Genomic DNA, 26,846 nt, shown 5'->3' with positions numbered 1-26,846 from the left:
CCTCTCTATACGTATGTATAGTACGTAGCGTCGACCAAGCACGGACATAAGAGAGGACACTTCTCTCTATTAATTAGCTAGCTAACACAATATATGAAACACCTAAATTAACCCCCCAAAACCCCCAACCCCCCCCCCCTTAAAAACCAAAAACAAAAATCCCAGCCACAGAAATGCTGACGCGTGGATGCCTATTGGTCCCGATTGGTGCCACCAACCGGGACCAAAAGCCCTCCAGCCTGGGCTCCGCGCACAGGCCACGTGGAGGCCCATCTGTCCCGGTTCTGGACTGAACCGGGACTAAAGGGACAGGGCATTAGTAACGACCCTTTAGTCCCGGTTCAGAAACTGGGACAAAAGGCCCTTACGAACCGGGACAATAGGCCCGTTTTCTACTAGTGAGAGTTTTGTCTTACAGAAAAATGCTACTTAGTGAAGAGTTAGACCCTGTCTGATTGTCTCATAGGAGAAAATCGGCAGGGTCATAGCACATTATATTATTACAGGGTCTTATCAAGACCGAGTCATGTACATCGACTGTTATTAAATACTATTGGTCTTAACACTAGTAACTAGTAATTAGTAATCGTAAGTAGGAGTACTACATGTGGACGATTACTTTCTTTTCACATTTCAGGGTGAGTTTCACAATTTCATGAAATAGGATGCATAAACCATCTGATTTTTTCTTCTTCTGAAGTTGGAGCAAAATTATTTTTCCAGGGGGTTTGCTTCTTTTTTCATTGCCTGGACATCAGTCTCTTCATTATGGAAAGTACACCTTTTCCTTCTCTTTATGTAATCACGTATATGCCCTTAAAACCTATTTCTTTCAATGTACTCGATGTCCTTTTTGCATCAAACATGGCTCACCATACAACAAGCACTAGTATCACTTCAACTCCCACCCCCCACCGCCCAACTCCCAACCATTCTAATCATATTCACTACCCTGGACCCAACATCCATCAGCCGTTGCACATAAACAACGAAAGGAACCAAATACTCAAGGCACCCAAAATCATACTCCGTAACCAGATCAATGTTTGAAAATGGATCAAGCAACTTAGAGAAAGATTATATCAAAATGGCCTTCGCTGTCTTTTTCGTGGGCCATTTACTTACGGTCTTCCCGCATTCGTTCGGCAGCACGGGGGTCCGGAAGAAGACTTGCTCCAAGCGAATGTCAATGGCGCGGCATCTGTGGATGTCGCTTTCTTCCTGGAAGGTCGTCGTGGAGCTCTTCGACCTCCTCAGCTCTTGGGTCACATCGTCGGGCCAAGGCCTAGACCTTGCGGTGCAAGGTCAGACGACAACATCAATCTCGCGTCGCTACCCATCCTGAGGGCGTCATCTTGAAGTTTGTGCTACCTTGGGTGCTTTCCCGGGACCGGAAATGAATGACATCGTGGCCAAGGTGGAGCGGTGTGGCATCTACCACATGGACGAGGATGAGTCTCGGCGACGTGGAGCAGTGGAGGCCCGGCGGAGGATGCGTGATGATGAACCTGCGCTTGGGTGGTGGCGTCATTTGGTGCCGTGGCGGCATCGATGGCTGACAAGCATGACAAGAATCTCTTTCATATAGATGGGCCAACAGTTCGATGGTGATGGTGGCTTCTGAAGCGTGTGCATCTGGTGTATGCTTTGGGTTTGCTATACCAGGTTTATGCTCCTGGTATGCCATAAGGGCGGATCGGTGGTGATCCCGACTCTCGATGGTGTGGCGTGAAGGCATTTCCCATTGTCGAGTTTGTACGTGTGGGTGATGGCTTCGGGTCGTTTGATGTATGCTCAACCTACAAATGCCACGCCTATAACCCAAATAGGAGAGTTCATACATTGATATACACAGCTTGGCAAGGCTCTGGCATGTACGTCCTAGCGCAGGACCATCTGTCTTGATATGCACGCTTGGATTACAAACTCAAATGTGAATCCATAAAAGGGAATAACATATGACCGCAACTATTTTGTTAGATCATAACCATGAATTACATATCTAACTGTCAGAATAGTTTTGATAATGTGTATTAATGTGGTGCCTCCAAGGAAACACCTATATTGTGCTTTTAGTATATATAATAGAATAGAACTAGAAAGATATTGTGCTTTTAGTATACATAATAGAATAGAAATAGATAGATAGATAGATAAAACATATGGCCAAAATATTTTACAACTAGGCTTGCTGCTATTACTTGGGCTATTTGGAACACCGGTAACAGAGCTTTCAAGATTTTTTTTATTAAAACCCATTTTGAGATTGCTTTTGCTGCTTGCACTATCTTGTTCTTTCAGAAAACTGAAGACGCTGGTGCACTTCACAGGAGTGTGATGTTGTTGAAGAAGAATGCTATCAATATAATAAGGATTTGCAATGTGTCAGATGTAGTTTGATGGATTAGAGTCATCGAACCTGGATATGTTTCTCTTGTCTTCTGTGTTCATTTTCTTGAGGCTTGTTTGACTTGGATATAATGTTGTTAACACTGTTATGCTAGTTGTTAACACTGTTATGCTAGGATAGTTATTTTGCCCCTATCAGGTTTTACGTGTGTAGATTGCGAGAACATGTTGTGGGTTTCCTGATAGTGCGTTGAATTCGCTCCTTGCCCCTTTCCTGCTTCCTGTAACCTCTATGTTGGTGTTAGACAAGTAGTATTTATGTTACGAGGTCAAAGAGGTTTATGCAGTGGCGGAGCTGATGAATTGCCAAATCTTGAGCACAACGTAACTAAAATTTACTTTGGTTTATTAGTTTTGTTTGCGATCAAATTTCACAATTGGTTGGGTTGGACCCTTTAATGTATGGTTGTTAATCAAGAAGTTTCTTTCCATTCAGAAGTAATGGCAACCATATAATAATTACATACCGTCCATGATCGGGTCATTGATTTTTGACTTACCACAGATAGATCACCAAACGTCGATAACGAGGAACACACAAAGCCTACGCGCACATACCATTGTTACATCATAACTAGCCATAATAAGATCACCAAATTAAATAGGCTGGTCCTATTTCCAAACGTACGCCACAAGTTCACTTTACACTTGTGCAAAGTTGTACAGTATGATAATTTGACAGCCTTCGAACCCACAACCTTTTAGCCCTAGCACCTCACACACATGTTCCTTCTTGCATTCATGTGTGATCCCAGGCCAGTCGATGAGGGGGGCCAAAGTGGCCAACCGCACATGGCCCCCTAAATCGTGGGGCCCCCGATGGGAGAGAAAACGCGAGGTTCTTTTTTAGTTGGAGAAAAAATGTGGGATACCTTGAAAAATATCAGTACTTTGAGTAGCCTCCCTTGGCTCTACTTGGTGATTTTAACGAAGTTTTGCGTCCCGATGAACATGAGGGGGTGGGAGAAAGGAGCAACGCACAGATACAACAATTTCGTGACGCGGTTGACGTCTGCATGTTGCTAGACATAGGCTATTCGGGCCGTTTCTGGATTTTTGAAAAGAAAGTAAGGGGAGGATCATATACTAAGGTCTGGCTGGATCGTGCACTTGCCAATGCAGACTGGAGAGCAAGGTTTCCTCTTGCTGACTTGACACACCTCACAGCAGCATGTTCTGACCACAGTCCAATTCTGATGCGATTGAACAGAGAGCAGCCCAGCGGCCGACAGCCAAAACCCTTCCGATATGAAGTAATGTGGGAAGGACATGAGTCGTGGAGCGACACCATTAATTCAGCATGGACAGACGGGGGGATCAGTAGTAGAGTGGAGGAGTTGCGGGCTAAACTGCAAGCAATATCTCATGATTTGGGGCGCTGGAACAACGAGACCTTCGGGAACGTTCGGAAAGAGATTAAAAGGCTGAAAACAGAGCTGGAGAAGCTTCGCGCTGACCCAAGTCGAACGGCTCCTTCCCATGTTGAGCTGAAGATAAATGAAAATCTAGTTGAACTCTACCATCGGGGGGAGATTCTATGGAGGTAGCGGTCCAGGATAGAGTGGCTAACGTCGGGCGATAAAAATACAAGATTTTTCCACTTGAGAGCAAGCATACGGAGAAAGAAGAATATGATAAAGGCCCTACAAAATTCCCTTGGTGTCATGTCAGATGATCCGGAGGAGCTGAAAGCATTGGTACAGGAATTTTATGAAACTCTGTGTACTTCAGAGGGTGTGAACAATATGGAAGCGGTCCTCAACTATGTACCAACCAAAGTTACCGATGAGATGAACGAGTTACTCACTGCACCGTACAAGGGAGAAGAAGTTAAAGCAGCCCTTTTTCAGATGTTTCCCACCAAAGCACCGGGACCCGACGGATTTCCAGCTCATTTCTATCAGCACCATTGGGATCTTTGCGGTGCCGAGGTTACAGAGGCGGTCCTCGGGATAATTCGGGGAGAGGATAGCCCTGAAAGCATAAATGACACGGTCCTGGTCCTTATCCCCAAGGTAATGAACCCTTCCATGCTCACTCAATTCCAACCAATCAGTTTATGTAACGTGTTATATAAGATTGCGTCCAAGGTGATTGCGAACAGACTGAAGCAGATTCTTCCGGACATTATTTCAGAGGAGCAATCGGCCTTTGTGCCAGGCAGGAATATTACAGACAATATCATTAGTGCATACGAGTGTCTTCACTTTATGAAACGCAGCCATGCCAGGGTCAACTCCTTCTGTGCCCTAAAACTCGATATGATGAAGGCATACGATTAGCTAGAGTGGGAGTATCTACATGCAATGATGATAAAGCTTGGCTTTGCTACATCATGGGTCCAGATAGTAATGAAAATGGTGAGGTCAGTTTCTTTTTCAGTGCTCTTTAATGGTGAGAGACTCGACACCTTTTACCCATCCAGAGGTATACGGCAGGGAGATCCGATATCCCCATATCTCTTTTTAATCGCACCAGAGGGCCTTTCGTGCCTACTGAAATCCAGTACCTCGTCGTCTCAGCTAGAAGGGATCAAGGTGGCAGCCACGGCTCCAGTCGTGAACCACCTCCTTTTTGCCGACGATAGCATGCTGATGTTTAAATCGAGTGTTGAAGGGGCTGTTGCAGCATCAAACTTGTTGGAACGCTACTGTATGGCATCAGGACAGCGCATAAATCATGAGAAGTCTTCTATCTTCTTTAGCAGAGGTTGCCCTCAGGTCATGAGAGACAGTATCAAGAACACTCTGAACATACATAATGAATCTCTTAGTGACAGGTACTTGGGGATGCCTACTAATGTTGGGCATGCAAAGAATGGCACTTTCCGATATTTGAGAGACCGGGTGTGGGAGAAAATTAGAGGGTGGATGGAAAAACTTTTGTCTGCAGCAGGAAAGGAAGTGCTCATTAAGGCGGTGGCGCAGTCTATACTGGTTTTTTCTATGTCATGTTTCCGCCTCCCAAGGGGATTATGCGAGAACATCACCTCCCTGATCATACAATTTTGGTGGGGAAGCAAGCAGGGGAAGCGCAAGCCAAGTTGGGTAGCCTGGGACGAGATGACAACGCCAAAACACCTTGGTGGGCTCGGTTTTAGGGACTTGGAGATCTTTAACCTTGCCCTACTGTCGAAACAGGCATGGAAGTTGCTTCAGAACCCCACGTCGCTTAGCGCCCGCATCCTCAAGGGTGTCTATTTCCCGGAAGACTCTCTGTTTGCAGCTTGGCTGGGCAGTCATCCATCACAAATTTGGTGAGCTATCTTGGATGGTGCTACCTCTTTTAGCATTGCGTTGGTTTTCTCCGAAGAGGAAGGGATGATGCAGCAAAGTAGCGTAAGTATTTCCCTCAGTTTTTGATAACCAAGGTATCAATCCAGTAGGAGGCTACGCGTGAGTCCCTCGTACCTGCACAAAACAAATAAATCCTCGCAACCAACGCAAATAGGGGTTGTCAATCCCTATAGGGCCACTTACGAGAGTGAGATCTGATAGATATCATAAGATAATATTTTTGGTATTTTTATGATAAAGATGCAAAGTAAAATAAAAGCAAAGTAAATAGCAAAGTAAATAACTAAGTAGTAGGAGATTGATATGATAAAGATAGACCCGGGGCCATAGGTTTCACTAGTGGCTTCTCTCGAGAGCATAAGTATTCTACGGTGGGTGAACAAATTACTGTTGAGCAATTGACATAATTGAGCATAGTTATGAGAATATCTAGGTATGATCATGTATATAGGCATCATGTCCGAGACAAGTAGACCGACTCCTGCATGCATCTACTACTATTACTCCACTCATCGACCGCTATCCAGCATGCATCTAGAGTATTAAGTTAAAAACAGAGTAACGCCTTAAGCAAGATGACATGATGTAGAGGGATAGACTCAAGCAATATGAAGAAAACCCCATCTTGTTATCCTCGATAGCAATAATACAATACGTGCCTTGCTGCCCTTACTGTCACCGGGAAAGGACACCGCAAGATTGAACCCAAAGCTAAGCACTTCTCCCATTGCAAGAAAGATCAATCTAGTAGGACACCGCAAGATAACCAATCATACATAAAAGAATTCAGATAAGATTCAAATATTATTCATAGATAGACTTGATCATAAACCCACAATTCATCGGTCTCAACAAACACACCGCAAAAAGAAGATTACATCGAATAGATCTCCACAAGAGAGGGGGGAACATTGTATTGAGATCCAAAAAGAGAGAAGAAGTCATCTAGCTACTAACTATGGACCCATAGGTTTGAAGTAAACTACTCACACTTCATCGGAGAGGCTATGGTGTTGATGTAGAAGCCCTCCGTGATCGATGCCCCCTCCAGCGGAGCTCCGGAATAGGCCCCAAGATGGGATCTCATGGATACAGAAAGTTACGACGATGGAATTAGGGTTTTGGCTCCTGTTCTGATCGTCTGGGGGTACGTGGATATATATATATATATATATATATATGAGGAAGAAGTACGTCGGTGGAGCAACAGGGGCCCCACGAGGGTGGAGGGCGCGCCTGGGGGCGGGGGGTAGGCGTGCCCCCCTACCTCGTGGGCTCCTATTAGCTGACTTGACGTAGGGTCCAAGTCTCCTGAGTTGTATTCGGTGAGAAAACCACGATTCCGAAGGTTTCATTCTGTTTGGACTCCGTTTGATATTCCTTTTCTTCAAAACCCTAAAACGGGCAAAAAAACAACAATTCTGGGATGGGCTTCCGGTTAATAGGTTAGTCCCAAAAATAATATAAAAGTGTATAATAAAGCCCAATAATGTCCAAAACAGTAGATAATATAGCATGGAGCAATCAAAAATGATAGATACCTTGGAGACGTATCAAGCATCCCCAAGCTTAATTCCTGCTCGTCCTCGAGGAGGTAAATGATAAAAACAGAATTTTTGATGCGGAGTCTTACTTGGCATAATTTTTAAGTAATTCTTCTTAATTGTGGTATGAATATTCAGATCTGAAAGATTCAATACAAAAGTTCATATTGACATAAAAATGATAATACTTCCAACATACTAACTAAGCAATTATGTCTTCTCAAAATAACATGGCCAAAGAAAATTCTGTTGGGGATCGTAGCAGAAATTTAAAATTTTCTACGCATCACCAAGATCAATCTATGGAGTAATCTAGCAACGAGGGGAAGGAGAGTGCATCTATATACCCTTGTAGATCGCTAAGCGGAAGTGTTACAAGAACGCGGATGAAGGAGTCGTACTCGTAGCGATTCAGATCGCGGTTGATTCCGATCTAAGCGCCGAACAATGGCGCCTCCGCGTTCAACACACGTGCAGCCCGGTGACGTCTCCTACGCCTTGATCCAGCAAGGGGAGAAGGAGAGGGTGTGGAAGACTCTGTCCAGCAGCAGCACAACGGCGTGGTGGTGGTGGAGGAGCGCGGGACTCCAGCAAGGCTTCGCCAAGCACTATGAGAGACGAGGAGGGAGAGAGGTAGGGCTGCGCCAAGAAAGAGATCAAATCGTATGTTGGGCAACCCCCGTACCTCAAGTCTATATCTATCTATCTATCTATACCTATACTAATTACCGACTTCCTAGAAATTACCACGTTAATCAGAAAATTAGAGCCGTCAATCCAGTGGGTCCGAATTATAACGGTGTAGATTAGTCCTTATAACGTTAATCAAAAAAAGACGTCCCACATCTCTCAAAAGGAAAAAAAACATCCCATATCTCTAAAAAGGAAATAAATCTTCCACGTGCCTCTCTCTCATGTTTGTCTAAAACTCTAAATCTTACCCGAGTAGTGATGGCACCCGCAGGGTATGGGTACGGTTGGAGCTACCCCATACCCTTACCCATCTGCCCTGAGTTTACCCATCACCCATACCCATATCCGTCAAGGGTACAATTTTTCCCATACCCGTCACCCGACAGGGTGTATGGGTACCCGCGGGGAAAATTACCCTTGTTTACAACACATCAATTGAGTAGAAAATAGTTGTAAAAAGCAACATATAATCATAAATTATTAATAGCAACACATTTAAACAACAATGTGCAACAACATATTCTCATAAAAAAATACTTGCCTATAAAGTGACATATAAAAATGTTAAACAAGAACACATAATCATAAATAACAACACATATGCATACAATTTAAGCTCACGAAATCATGATAAATTATAGAGATAATTTGAATACACATTAGAGTTTTTACCTAGCGTGATTAGGAGGGGAAATGAATATATTGGGATATTAACGGAAACCCACCTGTCAACATTTTAGATGGGTACATGGATACGTGGGCATGGGTTATACGATCCTATACCCGTACCCTCTCTACCCGATGGGTATGATATTTTCCCATTTAAGTACCCATTGGTAATTTTTTGTCCCATACCCTTACCCTAATAGGGTTTTTACCCACAGGGTATGCGGGTAATGGGTACCAATTGCCATCCCTATACCCGAGGCAAGTATCTTTCTCTCTCCAATCTCTCACAAATCTCTCAAAAGGAAAAAATCACCAACTTATCTCTCTCTCTCACGTCTCCATGCCTCTTCTATCTCACAAGATCAATCTCTACTCCTAATAGATGAGTTGGTAGTCTCGCCTCACCTCCCACCAACCCCTCGACGAACCCTATATTACGCCAGCGAGTGTCTTATTAACAAACTTTCGCTTAACCATAATTAATTTTGGTCGGCCCATTTGGGGCGTGCATTAACTCAATTAAATCAGCACTTTCCAAAATAATGCCACGCATTAACTCATTCAAATCAAATCACTACTTACTAAAAGTTATCTGACCCATTTTCAGTTTTTTCCTATGTTTCATTTTTCTCTTTTTTCTGCTCGACATGATGAGTTACCAAACAATGAAATCACAGTTTCCAAACAATAAAATTACAATTTAGTGACAATCAATTGCAAATCCTATCTTTCCTAGCGCATTATCCGAAAAAAATAAACTTTCCTAGCGCATTGATCCTAACAACCAAATCTCTCTACTAAGGCAGAGGAAAAAAATTATATGAGATCAGGTCTCACGGTTAGCAGGTGAGACCCGTCCTGATGGATGACACGTGGCATTCACAAATCACAAAACATCGATGCTTTGTGATTTGTGAATGTCACGTGTCATCCATCAGAATGGGTTTCGCGTGAGACGTGGTCTCATAGATTTCTTTTCCTAAGGCAGACCTCTCCTTCCCTCAGGATAGTAGACCAAGATCCACATCGGCTTTCGAAGTACCGACCATGCATCCGTCAGCCTCTCGCCGTCACGCCGCCAAGCATCGTCGCTACCTGTGCTGCCCCACGGAACCAGAACGATCGAGGGTTTCGAGCAAAAACTGCAGATTCTATTCAATTGTTCTGTTGTTGCCAACTACCTCGATCCAGTGTGTTGGTCCATGAGGTGACTCTGGTGGCGGCGCCATAACCCGGCTGGAGACGGCAGCGGCGACACGTTCTTCTCTCCTCCTGTCGGCGCAAGCAGTTCGTCCCCATAGTCGGACCAGATCAAACGCTTCTTGCAACATCAATATCTTGCAATCCTCCCAACGGCAGTGGTAGCGGATTGACCTGGTCTCAACGGCAGCAACATCACAACGACCCAGTATGCTCTTCCACCTCTCCCTCTCTTTAATTTTTTACTAGGATTCTTATTATTCTGTGTGTCTGCATCTGCGTGCCATTTAGGATTCTTGTCTATCTAGATCTTGGTATATAACTGCAGCAACTCATAAGTCTGGGAGGCCAAGAAAGAAGACATAGGTACAGAAGAAGAGGCTTTATTATAAATATTTTCTAAGACCAGCTGCAGTCTGAATGAGACTATTGAGGGCCTTATTCTGCACCGCCACTTCACTAGGGAATACAGTCATCATCGACATAGTTTCACTTGGAGAAAACTGTCTGACACTTTAGTATCATAGCCACCAAGGTAAATGGTCAAGTCTTGTGTTCTCATTGACCTGACTATTCAATCAGAGAGTGTTTTGTTGGCGATTTATAGCGAACCAAAAGAAAGAAGACAACAAATATGTGTTGGGTTATCTTGTTAACCTCACCATACAATTCCTTGTGGGTGGTCTTCGTTAAATTGAAAAGACTTTGGTAGTTAATTCATGCCATTGGTGGTGATGGCAGTCCAACGAAGTGCAATATGTACAAGTACAATTGAGCCAAAAAGGAAACTGGATGCCATCTGTACTAAAGCTAGATGTCTCATACTGTATATAAAACCGCCTCGGTGTTTTCTTCCTTGATTCGATTTTTTCTTTCTCTACTTCATTGATAAAATAAAGAGATAGATTTCACCCTTCTTTTATTGCCATTTTCACTCTGTTTTTTTTACTGTGAAGTTGGCCGGGCATGTAAATATGAATCGCCACATAAAAAGATCAGCGGCATCTCATATTCTCGTTTAAGTGATGTACGTGTTCCAGACTATTTTTCAAGTTTCAGGTCAGAGTCTCTACTCTAAACCATAGTCACCGTGGATGTGTAAGAGTGTGCAAGATTTTTGCGAGTGTTTTATTTTTTGATATCACACAAATTGGTGGGTAAATGAAATATATAACACTGGTTCTATAATCCTTTTTTATGATTCTCTTTCGTTTCTTTTATTAAATATTTTATTATTATTCTGTGTACATATTTTAATAGGATGCCAAACATCCCAGAGTTTATCTATATTGTGTATTCCGCCGGATCTCCAAGAGATTGTGACATGTGTGCAGAACATAGATGCTTCGATTTTATCATATACACAATATGTTATACCTATTACTGATCCTTCCTTGACAAAAATATTTGAGGTATAATATAGTTTCCTATTACTGATTCGACGGCGCGGAGCAGTGGCAGCGGTAACATCTGTTGACCGATTTGGAGGGGAGCAGAATAACAGTGAGCAGCAAAGTGTGGACTGGTTCAACATCAGCCAACATAATCGCCCCAACATCAGCCAGACCGACTGGTTTGAGCTCCTTCCATGCCTCCCTAACTATCTTGTGAGTTGATCTGTGATCGGAAAAAAAGTCCTAAAGGTTTAGAAGGACATGAGAGATTTTATTTTTCAGGTTTTGAATGCTAATACACGTTTCTAACTTATATAGTGCAAGCAGTTGAGTTGGCTTGAACTTTCCTGTACAACTGAAGGTCCTTCTCGAGCGTGTGCAGCTTGATGTAACATCATGCAGTTTGCGATGGGGAATCAGTGTTTAGTAGGAACAACTTAGTGCATATGTATTTTGTGTGTACTGACCTGATGCAAATATATTCATGTGTAATGCCAGACAAGGTACAAAGGTAATGTAGATTCTGTGTAATGATTCGATTTTCAAACAATATTGTGTGCCCTTAGAAAATTGGATATTCGCTAAGTTTGTAATGACAAGTAATGTATGTAAAGTGTACATTATCATACCAATATTGGTTTCCATATGATATTTTCCCCATTATCAATTACTCGAGGATGCGACTGAGTACAATACATGATGGTGACTTGGTCAAAATCCATTGCATCTTTTTTTGTCATCAGCGACCAAAACTTTTACAATTACGGTTACCTGCTTAAAATTCAAAATGGATGTGGTGGTGGGACAGGGATCTCATACTGCAGTGGGCCCACATGTCAATGGCCCAACTACATCCTGCAGTATGTCAGGGGAGTTGCTTCCATGGTGGTGGAGGTTGGGGTGAGAGGGGGGGGGGGGGGGGGGGTCTGAGCCTAGTGTGGCATTGATAGGTTGAGAGACGTAGATGGTGGGTGGAATAAGAAAAGTAATGCTTTAACGATAATAAGTTAGCCCATGCTATTGACGTGCATACAATACTAAACATATATGGTTAACCATAATTGTTGTTAAATTTTAGAATATATATCTATCCTCCCTTTACAACGCACGGGCAATTTCCTCGTGAGGGTGAGGCATAGGGGGTGCGCATTGCTGGCAGGAGCGAGTCTAAAACTTAATCGGTGACGGTGCATGGGGTACAGGGGAGGGGGGGGGGGGTGGAGTTGTTCATCGGGGTCTGGGTAGGCCATGGTTGAGGAGGAGGAACCGTCGCGAAACAAGAGGAAGATGAACAGGTGACAGCGTGCTCCTAACCGTTGGATATTGATTTGATGTAGCAACGCACGGGCACTTAACTAGTCAAAATTAAAAACCAAGATGGACGTGGGCAAGTATCTTTTTCTCTCCAATCTCTCACAAATCTCTCAAAAGGAAAAAAATCTCCAACTTATCTCTCTCTCTCTCTCTCTCTCTCTCTCTCTCTCTCTCACTCACGTCTCCATGCCTCTTCTATCTCACAGGATCAATCAAAATTAAAAACCAAGATGGACATGGATCTCCATCGATACGCTGCCGCTATGATGAACGCTTCCATCCTTGGGCATGTCGATAATGCTTGATTGCCATGGGATGATTCAGGTGCAACTAATCCCTCTCTGACACCATCATATTCTTTTTTTTGATGGCCTACTCCATGTTCCATAAGTTCACGTCAATTCCATGAATCCACACTACTGTGTTTTAGGTATCTCCCCTTTGAAATACATCGATGGAGGAGGCAGAGAGGACGTATTCTATTTTTATTATTACGTGGACTCCCAACTAATCATCGACGCTCAACCAGATCTAATACCTCCCGTAACAAGTACGTAGATAGGGCACCTGTTTCGATTCCGACCTATCTGCCTCTCCTGATGCGTCGACATCAGTAGAACTGACCGTCCCATCCTCAAGTCATTCCCTCTTCCGGCCCTTGCTGAAATTCTAGATCGATCATGCTCATAATCTTGCCACTAGTGATCTCTCCCGATACCGGCAACCATGAGGCGCATCTCCAAAGTGTTTTTTTTGCGGGCCACATCTCCAATGTTTGACGACGTACGCAGGTACATGGGGAGAAACTAACCTGCTTTTCTGATGCATAGTTGTTTGTAAGATGATGTTTGCCTAGCCTCTGCCTGCGATTCCAGCTACTATACGGGGACCCTCCATCGGGAGGCCAGGCTAGAGTAAAGTGTAGTCACACTAGGCTAAATGTCCCAGACTGCAGTTATTGTCCATCTCGCAATATCTATCGGCAAGGTCCTGAGTAATGATTACTTTTACTTCTATGTTGAAAATGCTGAAGCAAAATAAGTTTCAAAGATATCCATGTATGCTTCATTTTTCTTTTATGAAGCAGGGAGAGAGGGAGAGGAGAGGTGGAGACTAAATGGACCCTTACATGGCCCGTACAACATAGTTTATGGTGTTTCATTGTACCCTGAATTTTGGCTTACTCTGTAACTGTAGGAAATTAATGTAGTTATTCCTGCCAGCTTACAATGATGTATATTTGTCTCTGAATCCAGAAGGTACGTATATGTATCTTATAACCTACTATTATAACTCTCTCCCTTTCATGTACAGAATCTGATAAGATTTTACCCAATCATTTTGACAAATTTGTTTTTTTGCATAAAAATTACCGTGCTAGAAGTCTTGACAAATTATTATGTTATATTTGTGCGTACTTATTCTATTGGATGGATTGATTCTACATGAGTCCCCATGAGAGACTGAATTCTCCAGAATAGTCAATCCAGTCACTTGATAAATACAGCGCATCATAATACGATGTAAGTCAGGTAATGCCATGACGATGCTAATGCTATACATATTGGTAATCAATGCTATTTTTAACTGCTTTATATACTTGGTGTTTTAGCATCTCTTTTCTGTTAGAGTTTTAGTGTTAATTCATTTATCGAATAAATAAGGACTGTGTGTACAAATGGTTAACAAAATTTGGCAGCATTCTACTCAATACTAAAGAAGTTGCACCGTTTGCAACCTCGGTACAGATTCTTAAAATAGTTATGCACTTTGACAGGTTGAGTTTGATTATTGGTAGGAGCTTGGCCTTAAAATTTGTGCAGATTGTATATTGAACTTTATCCTATTTTCTTATTGGAACATTACATTGGCGTTACAATTATTGTGCATGGTGATGTTGATCAATATAATTCTGACTATGCGCATTGTACTAAAACAATACTTGCACACTTAAGCAATACTCTCCATATTTGACATGGTAAGTAATACCAACTGTGCAGTATTCGGCAGTTTATTATGTTCCTTCAAAAGGTGGTAATAACATTTTTTTCTCTTACTGTTTTGCATTGTGAGAAACCTGTCAAAAGTTTTTAAAGAGAGACGATGGCATGTGGACATACCTGGGTTCTATAATAAGATGTAAAGTGGTTAAAGAGACCTGTATAAATATTTTGTGTATGTCCTCTATTCCCATTTGTTTGTTATTTCCACTATCTGCATTTTTCAATATTATTAAACGAAAGACGTAGAGAGATCAAGTATATTATGTTTCCCTGTGTAGCATTTCCAATCCAATGCGCGAACCTATTTAGGATTTTACAACTCATTGATTTTTCTATGTCTGACCATTTGCAATGAAACAATTTTGGAATCTAAAACAATAATTTGATATGAGGATACTTATATGAATATGAGCTAATGATCACATGTCTGTCACAAACTCTCAGGTCTATCTCTTCCCCATGTTTATCTTCTCTTTAGGGTTTGGTCACTTTTACAGCCATCTCTATTTGGCTAATTCGGCTGTCATGTCTCACGAGCATATACATGGAGGTTGTTGTCCAAAGAATGCATCCAGAATATGATCCACTTCAACGAACACTAATGGTGATGAATTAATACGTCGATCTGGTGCTTTTGGACAAGTATGTGAAGAAGCAAGCATTCAGGAATGTTATGACATATATCAAACCACTTTTGATAAATAATTTTACCATGACAAGCGAAGGGGAAAAGCAAGTTGATCACGTGTATTCTCCTACTTAATTATACATTATTTTCTTCCTATTTTCTACAAATTCTCTCTGGTATCTCCACAATACATGTATAACGATGCCACACAAGTTGATCAGTGAGGTACCATCGGCCGATCACAGGAGTGGTTGACGTCGTGTACGTCATCGATTAATTGCAGTTCGAGTGGAAATTTCCACCGCTGCATCACATCCTGGTCCAGATTCTATAACCATTATCTAAACATAGTTACATACATAGACGAGTTTATGCAACCATTTACGTTAGACAATGGATGCATGAGATTAAATAGGTTAGGCGGTAGTTGTTTAAGCCGTAAATTGCTATTGATCAATTAATTTACATGACTCATTTCCTCCTTTCTCTCCTCGACCTGCCCCATTAAGAGGTCACCATCCGATGCAGGACGCCAGGATGATGTACACATTTGTAATTATTTTCATAGGCCACTAATAAGTCTTAGTTGTCTACGTACATAAACATTACATGTGTCTTCCCTATCTTCGACAACATAGGCTCTATGGAAGATACAATGTTCTCTTCTTGGCAAATTGTTAAGTTCTTATGTCGTTTAAATAAAAAAATTGTGTAACGTCAATCACTGGCATTCATACGCTCACTTGACTAAGAATTCCCTTATAATATACGGATCTGATACATCCCCTTATGAATAACCATCAACTATAATAGGGACCCTAAGATAATAACACATAACTAGCCCGTGCAAACGCACGGGTTCACGACTAGTATATATAGGGGGAGGGGAGGGTGTTGCGCCCCCTCTAGGGTTCCCACCCCAAGGGGTGCGGCAGCCCTAGATCCCATCTAGGGTGGCGGCCACAAGGGGGAGAGGGGGAGGCGCACCTGGGGTGGGCCTTAGGGCCCATCTGCCCTAGGGTTTGCCCCCTTCCCCTCTTAGAGGCGCCTTGGGCCTTGGTGGGAGGCGCCCCAGCCCACCTAGGGGCTGGTCCCTTCCCACTATTGGCCCATGTAGGCCTCCGGGGCTGGTGGACCCACCTGATGGACCCCCGGGACCATTCCGATGGTCCCGGTACGTTACCGATAGCACCCGAAACCTTTCCGGTGAGCAAAATGGGACTTCCCATATATAAATCTTTACCTCCGGACCATTCTGGAACTCCTCATGACGTCCGGGATCTCATCCGGGACTCCAAACAACATTCGGTAAACGCGTACATACTTTCCCTATAACCCTAGCATCATCGAACCTTAAGTGTGTAGACCCTACGGGTTCGGGAGTCATGCAGACATGGCCGAGACAACTCTCCGGTCAATAACCAACAGCGGGATCTGGATACCCATGTTGGCTCCCACATGCTCCACGATGATCTCATCGGATGAACCACGATGTCAAGGATTCAATCAATCCCGTATACAATTCCCTTTGTCTATCGGTACGATACTTGCCCGAGATTTGATCGTCGGTATCCCGATACCTTGTTCAATCTCGTTACCGGCAAGTCTCTTTACTCGTTCCGTAACACATCATCCCGTGATCAACTCCTTGATCACATTGTGCACATTATGATGATGTCCTACCGAGTGGGCCCAGAGATACCTCTCCGTTTACACAGAGTGACAAATCCCAGTCTCGATTAGTGCCAACCCAACAGACACTTTCGGAGATACCCGTAGTGCACCTTTATAGCCACCCAGTTACGTTGTGACGTTTGGCACACCCAAAGCACTCCTACGGTATCCGGGAGTTGCACAGTCTCATGGTCTAAGGAAATGATACTTGACATTAGAAAAGCTTTAGCAAACGAACTACACGATCTTGTGCTAGTCTTAGGATTGGGTCTTGTCCATCACATCATTCTCCTAATGATGTGATCACGTTATCAACGACATCCAATGTCCATGGTCAGGAAACCGTAACCATCTATTGATCAACGAGCTAGTCAACTAGAGGCTTACTAGGGATATGGTGTTGTCTATGTATCCACACATGTATCTGAGTTTCCTATCAATACAATTCTAGCATGGATAATAAACGATTATCATGAACAATGAGATATATAATAATAACTAATTTATTATTGCCTCTAGGGCATATTTCCAACAGTCTCCCACTTGCACTAGAGTCAATAATCTAGTTCACATCGCCATGTGATTAACACTCACAGGTCACATCGCCATGTGACCAACATCCAAGAGTCTACTAGACTCAATGATCTAGTTCACATCACTATGTGATTAACACTCAAGAGTTCTGGGTTTGATCATGTTATGCTTGTGAGAGAGGTTGTAGTCAACGGGTCTTGCCATATTCAGATCCCTATGTATTTCGCAAAACTTTATATCGTAGATGCTGCTACCACGTTCCACTTGGAGCTATTTCAAATTGTTGCTCCATTATACGTATCCGATATCTCTACTCAGAGCTATCCGGATAGGTGTCAAGCTTGCATCGACGTAACTCTTTACGTCGAACTCTTTATGACCTCCATAACCGAGAAACATTTCCTTATTCCTCTAAGGATAATTTTGACCGCTATCTGGTGATCCATTCCTAGATCTCCTTTCTACCCTCTTGCTAGACATGTGGCAAGGCACACATCTGGTGCGGTACTCAGCATGGCATACCGTATAGAGCCTATGACAAAAGCATAGGGGACGACCTTCGTCCTTCCTCTTTCTTCTGCCGTGGTCAATCTTCGAGTCTTACTCAACTTCACACCTTACAACTCAGGTAAGAACCCCTTCTTTGACTGATCTATTTTGAACTCCTTCAAAAACATGTCAAGGTGTGCATTCTTTGAAAGTATCATCAGGCATCTTGATCTATCTCTATAGATCTTGATGCCCAATATGTAAGCAGCTTTATCCAGGTCTTCCTTTGAAAATCACTCTTCAAACAACTGTTTATGCTTTCCAGAAATTCTACATTATTTCAGATCAACAATATGTCATCCACATATACTTATCAGAAATGTTGTAGTGCTCCCACTCACTTTGTTGTAAATACAAGTTTCTAGCAAACATTGTATAATCCTAAAAGCTTTGATCACTCCATCAAAGCATATATTCTGACTCCGAGATGCTTGCTCTAGTCCATAGAAGGATCGCTGGAGCCAGCATACCTTTTAGCATCCTTAGGATCGACAAAACTTTGATTGTATCACATACAACTCTTTCTTACGAAAACTGGTAAGAAAACTTGTTTTTTGACATCCATCTGTCAGATTTCATAATTGAAAAATACAACTAATGCTAACATGATTCCGACGGACTTAAGCATCGCTACGGGTGAGAAATTCTCATCGTAGTCAACTCCTTTGAACTTGTGAAAAGACTCTTTCCCACAAGTCGAGCTTCATAGACGGTAACATTACCGCCCACGTCCGTCTTCTTATTAAAGATCCATTTATCTCAATGGCTTGCCGATCATCGGGCAAGTCCACCAAAGTCTATACTTTGTTCTGATACATGGATCCTATCTCGGATTTCATGGCTTCTAACCATTTGTCGGAATACGGGCCCACCATCGCTTCTCCATAGCTCGTAGGTTCATTGTTGTCTAACAACATGATATCTAAGACAGAATTATCGTACCACCCAGGAGTAGTACATATCCTTTTCGACCTACGAGGTTCGATAGCAACTTGATCCGAAGCTTCATGATCACTATCATTAACTTCCTATTCAATAGACGTAGGCGCCATAGAAAACATCTTTATGTGTTGCATCACTCTCTAGTTGAAATAAAGGTTCGGCAACCTCATCAAGTTCTATCTTCCTCCCACTCAATTCTTTCGAGAGAAACTCCTTCTCGAGAAAGGACCCGTTCTTAGCGACAAACAATTTGCCCTCGGATCTGAGATAGAAGGTATACCCAACTGTCACCTTTGGGTATCCTATGAAGATGTGTTTGTCCGCTTTTGGGTTCGAGCTTCTCTAGCTGAAGCCTTAAGCATCGCAACCCCAAACATTAAGAAACGACAACTTTGGTTTCTTGCCAAACCAATGTTCATACGACGTCGTTTCAACGGACATAGATGGTGTCCTATCTAAAGTGAATGCAGTGTCTCTAACGCATATCCTTAAAATGAAAACGGTAGATCGGTAAGAGATATCATAGATCGCACCATATCTCATAAGGTTCGATTACGACGTCCGGACACACCATTACCCTGTGGTGTTCCAGATGGCTTCAACTATGAAACAATTCCACAATGTCTTAAGTGATTGCCAAACTCATAGCTCAGAAATTCTCATTGATCAGATCGTAGGAATTTGATCTTCTTGTTATGATGATTCTTAACTTCACTCTGAAATCGCTTGAACTTTTCAAACGTTTTAGACTTGTGCTTCATTAAGTAAATATACCTATATCTACTCAAATTGTCAGTGAAGATGAGAAAATAGCGATATCCACCACACGCTTCAATTCTCATTGGATCACACGCATCAGCATGTATGATTTCCAACAAGTCACTTGCCCATTTTACTTTACCTGAAAACGGGGTCTTAGTCATCCTGCCCATGAGGCATGGCTCGCATGTGTCAAGCGATTCAAAATCAAGTGACTCCAAACATCCATCGACATGGAGCTTCTTCATGCATCTTACGCCAATATGACCTAAGCGGCAGTGCCACAAGAAAGTGGTACTATCATTATTAACTCTACATCTTTTGGCGTGAACATGTGTATTACCATGACCGAGATTCAATGAACCATTCACATAGGGTGCATGACCATGAAAGGTATTATTCATGTAAACAGAATAACCATTATTCTCTATCTTAAATGAATAACCGTATTGCAATGAACATGATCTAATCATATTCATGCTCAACGTAGACACCTGATAACATTTATCTAGGTTCAATACTAATCCCAAAGGTAGATGGAGCGTGCGATGGTGATCTCATCAACTTTGGAAACACTTCCAACACACATCGTCACCTCGCCCTCAGCCAGTCTTCGTTTAGTCCGTAGCTTTTGCTTCAAGTCAACAATAATAGCAACTGAACCGGTATCCAATACCCAGGTGCTACCATGAGTACTAGTAAGGTACACATTAATAACACGTATATACTTTTTTGAAGTTGACAACCTTCTTATCTACCATGCATTTGGGGCAATTCCGCTATCAATGACCGTTCACCTTACAATAGAAGCACTTAGTCTCGGGTTTGGGTTCAACCTTGGGTTCCTTCACTGGAGCGGCAACTGGTTTGCCATCCATGAAGTTTCCCTTCTAGCCCTTGCCCTTCTTGAAACCAGTGGTCTTGTTAAACCATCAACACTTGATGCTCGTTTTTGATTTCTACCTTTTGCGGTCTTAAGCACCGCAAACAGCTCCGGGATCATCTCCATCCCTTGCATGTCATAGTTCATCACGAAGATCTAGTAGCTTAGTGATAGTGGCTAGAGAACTCTGTCAATCACTATCTTATCTGGAAGTTTAACTCCCACTTGATTTAAGTGATTGTAGCACCCAGACATTCTGAGCACATGCTTACTAGCTGAGCTATTCTCCTCCATCTTGTTGGCAAAAGAACTTGTCAGAGGTCTCATACCTCTCAACACGGGCATGAGCCTGAAATCCCAATTTCAGCTCTTGGAACATCTCATATGTCTTATGGCGTTCAAAACGTCATTGGAACCCCGATTCTAAGCCGTAAAGTATGGTGCACTAAACTATCAAGTAGTCATCGGGATGTGTCTGTCAGGTGTTCACAACATCCACAGACGACGTTGTAGGGGTTTGCACATCGAGCGGTGCATCAAAGACGTAAGCCTTCTGTGTAGCAGTGAGGACACTCCTCGGACTACGGACCTAGTCCGCATCATTGCTTACAATATATTTCAACTTAATCTTTCTCTAGGAACGTATTGAAACAGGGAGCTACAACGTGAGCTATTTATCTACAACATATTTTCAAAGACAATTTAGACTATGTTCATGATAATTGAGTTGATCTAATCAAATTATTTAATGAACTCCCACTCAGATAGACATCCCTCTAGTAATCTAAGTGAAACATGATCCGAATCGACTAGGCCATGTCGAATCATCACGTGAGATGGACTAGTCATCAACGGTGAACATCTCATGTTGATCGTATCTTCTATACGACTCATGTTTGACCTTTCGGTCTTCTGTGTTCCGAGGCCATGTCTGTACATGCTAGGCTCGTCAAGTCAACCTAAGTGTTTCGCATGTGTCTCGAGGCCATGTCTGTACATGCTAGGCTCGTCAACACCCGTTGTATTCGAACGTTAGAATCTATCACACCCGATCATCACGTGGTGCTTCGAAACAACGAACCTTCGCAATGGTGCACAGTTAGGGGGGCACTTTTCTTGAAATTTTAGTGAGGGGTCATCTTATTTAAGCTACCGTCGTTCTAAGCAAATAAGATGTAAAACATGATAAACATCACATGCAATCAAATAGTGACATGATATGGCCAATATCATTTTGCTCCTTTTGATCTCCATCTTTGGGGCTCCATGATCATCGTTGTCACCGGCATGACACCATGATCTCCATCATCAAGATCTCCATCATCGTGTCTTCTTGAAGTTGTCTCGTCATCTATTACTTCTACTACTATGGCTAATGCTTTAGCAATAAAGTGAAGTAATTACATGATGTTTATGTTGACACGCAGGTCATAAATAAATTAAGACAACTCCTATGGCTCCTGCCGGTTGTCATACTCATCGACATGCAAGTCGTGATTCCTATTACAAGAACATGATCAATCTCATACATCACATATATCATTCATCACATCCTTTTTGCCATATCACATCACAAGGCATATGCTGCAAAAACAAGTTAGACGTCCTCTAATTGTTGTTGCAAGTTTTTACGTGGCTGCTATAGGTTTCTAGCAAGAACGTTTCTTACCTACGCCAAAACCACAACGTGAAATGCCAATTTCTATTTACCCTTCATAAGGACCCTTTTCATCGAATCCGATCCGACTAAAGTGGGAGAGACAGACACCCGCTAGCCACCTTATGCAACTAGTGCATGTCAGTCGGTGGAACCAGTCTCACGTAAGAGTACGTGTAAGGTCGGTCCGGGCCGCTTCATCCCACGATGCCGCCGAATCAAGATAAGACTAGTAACGGCAAGTAAATTGACAATATCGACGCCCACAACTGCTTTGTGTTCTACTCGTGCATAGAAACTACGCATAGACCTAGCTCATGATGCCACTGTTGGGGATCGTTGTAGCGACCAGACCTCAAACAGTCTGATCTCTGTGCTCCGGTGTCATCCCTGGATCAGTAATGCTGACACCACACAGTACTCGGAGGATTTATAACAGAGTAGCAATCACACACTTATTACATCGAGTGTCTCAAAAGAGAACTTATTACAATAACTATGGCTTAAGGCCATCTAATAACGGTAACAGCGGAAGGCTTGGAAGATAAGTGAGTCCATCAACTCCAACGGCATTACTGAGTATAGAACCACGACCTAAAACTCCTTAATCATCGTCTGAAAAGTCTGCAACATTAACGTTGCAGCCCGAAAACGGCTCAGCACATGGAATATGCTGGCAATATAACACATAGAGAGTAATGGAATGAAACAACTATACTATATGCATATTTGGCTGGTGGAAAGCTCTATGGTTACAGTTTTTGCGTAAAGCCAATTTTTCCCTACTTCAAAGGAATAAAATTGATTTAACTATCATGATAGTTGTTAAACATTGAGAATGGTTGACAGCATTCTCAATCCCAATTAAGTATCATCATTAAAACCCCACAATATTAATTTAGAGTAACATGTTGAGATTCACATGATATTCCAGGTACTAGATACTCAATATGTCCATAACCGGGGACACGGCTAATCATGATTAGTTTGTTACACTCTACAGAGGTTTGCGCACTTTTCCCCACAAGACTCAATCGCCTCCGTTTGGTTTCTCGCACTACAGGGTGTTTGAGAAGACGGATGATCGAGACATAGTCTTTCAGAAGCGCTAGCACCTTACGATCGGGTAGACCGTACCACCTACATCCCCTACATCTGCTAGTCTACCACTGTAAGAGTTCGCACAACTTAGTCAACTATGCTAGAGCCCATAATAGCTTGTGGCTGCACACGGAAGTTTCTAGTATGAATAGTCTTATGATCCCTTTGAGCCTGGGTGGCGGTCCAAAAGAAAAACAGGCAAGTCCTGGAATACCCAGGTGCCTCAATCCACCCAGATGTGTGTTTAAGTTGCCACCTTAGATAAACCATTAATTAACAATCTCACATCTGTCATGGATTTCACTCACCCAATCCACGTCTACTAGCATAGCATGGCATAATAAGCAAACGTAGAAGTAACTTTCAAAGGTTTGAAAATAAACAGGTAATAGGTACTACCTCAACTAATTCTCTTCCCACAATTTAATTAGATCCTAATCATGCAATGTGTGAGGATTGATCTAATGCAATAAAACTGGGTAGTAGAGAAGGCATGATCAAAGTATTACTTGCCTTGCTGATGATCCGTGAAACCTAGAGATTCGAAGTAACAGGTGGCGCACTCTGGATACTCTATCGCAAACAAACAAACGAGCATACAATAAGTACTCATCTAATGCACAGGTAAAACTCAAATAAGAGATCTAACCAGAAGGTTCAACTTAAGAACTCCGGTTGGCAAAAGAATCAAATCGAACAAAGCAACGAAAGTCAAACGGCGAAAGAAAACAACTTCGTTCTAGTAATCTGGATCTAGGGCATATTTTACAGTAGCAAAATCTTGTTTAAGTTGGTTAAACGGATAAAGGGTTTCGAGACAAAACTCTAGGCGCTTGAATCGCCTGATTCCGATAAACGAGCGAAAAGTTAAACTAAAACGAAAATCGGATCAGGAATCGCGATCTGAAAAATCCCGGATTTAATCCGAGAAAAAAAACTGACGAACAGTTAATCGAACGGACGTTCATTAACAGAAACTAACCGGTGAACACGATCGCTAAAATGAACGGATCGGTGAACGTTCACTAATAAATAAACTAAAAAAAATAAACCGATCTAGGGTTTCGAAAAAAAATAAACCGAGGTGGGTTATTTTTTAAACGAACGGCGAACAGCGGCGGCTATACCTCCGGCGTGGCACTCCGGCGGGTCGGCGGGGGTGCGGCGGGGTGCGGCGCGGTGACGGGAGGCGGCGGGGGGTCCGGTATTTAAGGAGGGGGGTGTGCTGCCTTGGGGAAGGGGGCACGGCGGGGCGGCTCCGAGCCGGACTCGGGCGGCGGCGGCGGCTCCGAGCCGGACTCGGGCGGCGGCGGCGGCTCCGGTCTCTTGGAGGGAAACGGCAGGCGGCGGGGTCGGCCGTCGGCTGGTCCATGGCCCAGTCGGCGCGCGGCGCGTTTTTTTTTTAAATATTCCGCTCGGAAGAAAAAGAAAAATAAATACTAAACGGACTCCAAAAATTTCGAAATAAATTTTCACAGGCTTCTAAAATCAAGCCTCACAAGGTGAACATTTATTTGGTACCTAAATGCAATTTTGAAAAACGCACATTTTTCCTAAATTCAAATAAAACACCGAAAAACTCCGGAATAAAATCCTATTTGATTTTATTATTAAATCCTCAATATTTCTTTATTTTGGGAAAGTCATTTTATTCCCTCTCTCATAGTTTTGTAATAGAAATAATTGATGATAAAATAAATAAAATCAAATGATCCTATTCTCAAAATTTGAGAAAACTCAAATATGAAAATAACGAAATCCCCAACTCTCTCAGTGGGTCATTGAGTTGCGTAGAATTTCTAGGATCAACCATAATGCAAAAGAAATATGATATGCATTGATGATCATTGAAAATTTGGGATGTTACAAACCTACCCTCCGTAAGATGAATCTCGCCCTCGAGATTCGGGTTGGCTAGAAAATAGGTGAGGGTGGTCCTTGAGAAAATCTTCCTCTCGCTCCCAGGTGGCTTCATCCTCTGAGTGGTGGCTCCACTGATCTTTGCAAAACTTGATAACCTTGCTGCGAGTAACTCAGTTGGCAAACTCGAGAATCTTGACTGGCTTCTCCTCGTAGGTCAAATCGTTATCCAACTGAATAGTTTCCAAAGGCACTGTATCTCTCAACGGTATGTCAGCCATCTCCGCGTGACACTTCTTCAGCTGAGAAACGTGAAACACATCATGAACTCCTGACAAGCCTTCGGGCAATTCCAACTTGTAGGCCACTTCTCCCATACGTTCCAAAACTCGATATGGTCCTACAAATCGTGGCGCTAACTTCCCTTTAACTCCAAAACGCTTTGTTCCTCGAAGTGGAGATACTCAAAGATAAGCTCTATCTCCAACCTCATAAACTGTCTCCTTGCATTTAGAATCTGCATAACTTTTCTGTCTAGACTGGGCTACCTTGAGCCTATCGCGTATCAACTTCACCTTCCGTTCAGACTCTTTAATCAAGTCAGGTCCAAACAACTGACGGTCTCCAACTTCGTCCCATGACAATGGTGTCCTGCACCTCCTTCCGTACAAGGCTTCGAAAGGGGCTATCTTTAAACTGGTTTTGGTAACTGTTGTTGTAAGAGAACTCTGCATATGGCAAATTATCGTCCCAACTAGATCCATAATCTAGCGCACAAGCTCTCAGCATATCCTCCAGAATCTAGTTTACTCTCTCGGTCTGTCCATCTGTCTGTGGATGAAAAGCTGTACTGAACTCTAGCCTGGTACCCAAAATTTTGTGCAACTGCTTTCAGAACTTTGAGGTAAACTGGGTTCCTCTATCTGATATGATACTCCTTGGAACTCCATGCAGACATACGATCCTGGTCATGTATATCTTTGCCAACTTAGCACTGGTGTAAGTGGTCTTTATTGGGATGAAATGAGCTACTTTCGTCAATCGATCAACTACAACCCAAATTGAGTCATAGCCTGAACGAGTCCTGGGCAATCCCGTGATAAAATCCATGCCTAGTTTATCCCACTTCCATTCGGGTATCGACAATGGTTGTAACAATCCTGCTGGCTTCTGATGCTCTGCCTTTACTCTATGACATACATCACAAATGGCTACATACTCCGCTATATCCCTCTTCATTCCGGTCCACCAGAAAATATCCTTCAAATCCAGATACATCTTGGTATTTCCTGGATGAACTGAATATGGTGAATCGTGTGCCTCTTGCAAAATCAACTTCCTGATCTCCGGGTCATTGGGCACGTAAATGCGGTCTTCAAACCATAGGGTGTCGTGTTCATCCTCACGAAATCCTTTAGCTTTTCCTTTGCTCATTTTCTCCTTTATAGCGGCAATCTCTTTGTCAGCTTTCTGAGCTTCTCTGATTCTATCCATCAAGGTTGACTGAATCTCCAATGCTGCTACATAGCCTCTTGGAACTATTTCCAAACATAGTTTACGAAGATTGCTAACTCCTTGGGTATTTCTCCCATTATTAACGTACTGACATGGCTCTTACAACTTAATGCGTCAGCTACTACATTAGCCTTTCCGGGGTGATAATGCAATTTCATATCATAATCCTTGATAAGCTCCAACCATCTCCTTTGTCTGAGATTTAACTCCTTCGGTGTGAAA

The 26,846-nt window shown here is 42.7% G+C and overlaps 1 long non-coding RNA gene across 1 annotated transcript; it reads left to right on the top strand.

The window, feature by feature from the left end:
* Positions 1-9,638: 9,638 nt before the first annotated feature.
* On the top strand, positions 9,639-11,841 carry LOC123082708 (uncharacterized). Its single transcript, XR_006439097.1, has 3 exons — positions 9,639-10,019; positions 11,224-11,418; positions 11,524-11,841. It is a non-coding gene; the product is annotated as an uncharacterized lncRNA (long non-coding RNA).
* The last annotated feature ends 15,005 nt before the right edge of the window (positions 11,842-26,846 follow it).

The sequence above is a fragment of the Triticum aestivum genome, chromosome 4A (genome assembly GCF_018294505.1).
Source record: "Triticum aestivum cultivar Chinese Spring chromosome 4A, IWGSC CS RefSeq v2.1, whole genome shotgun sequence".
Lineage (NCBI taxonomy): Eukaryota > Viridiplantae > Streptophyta > Magnoliopsida > Poales > Poaceae > Triticum > Triticum aestivum.
This window is presented reverse-complemented; position numbering and strand designations above follow the sequence as displayed.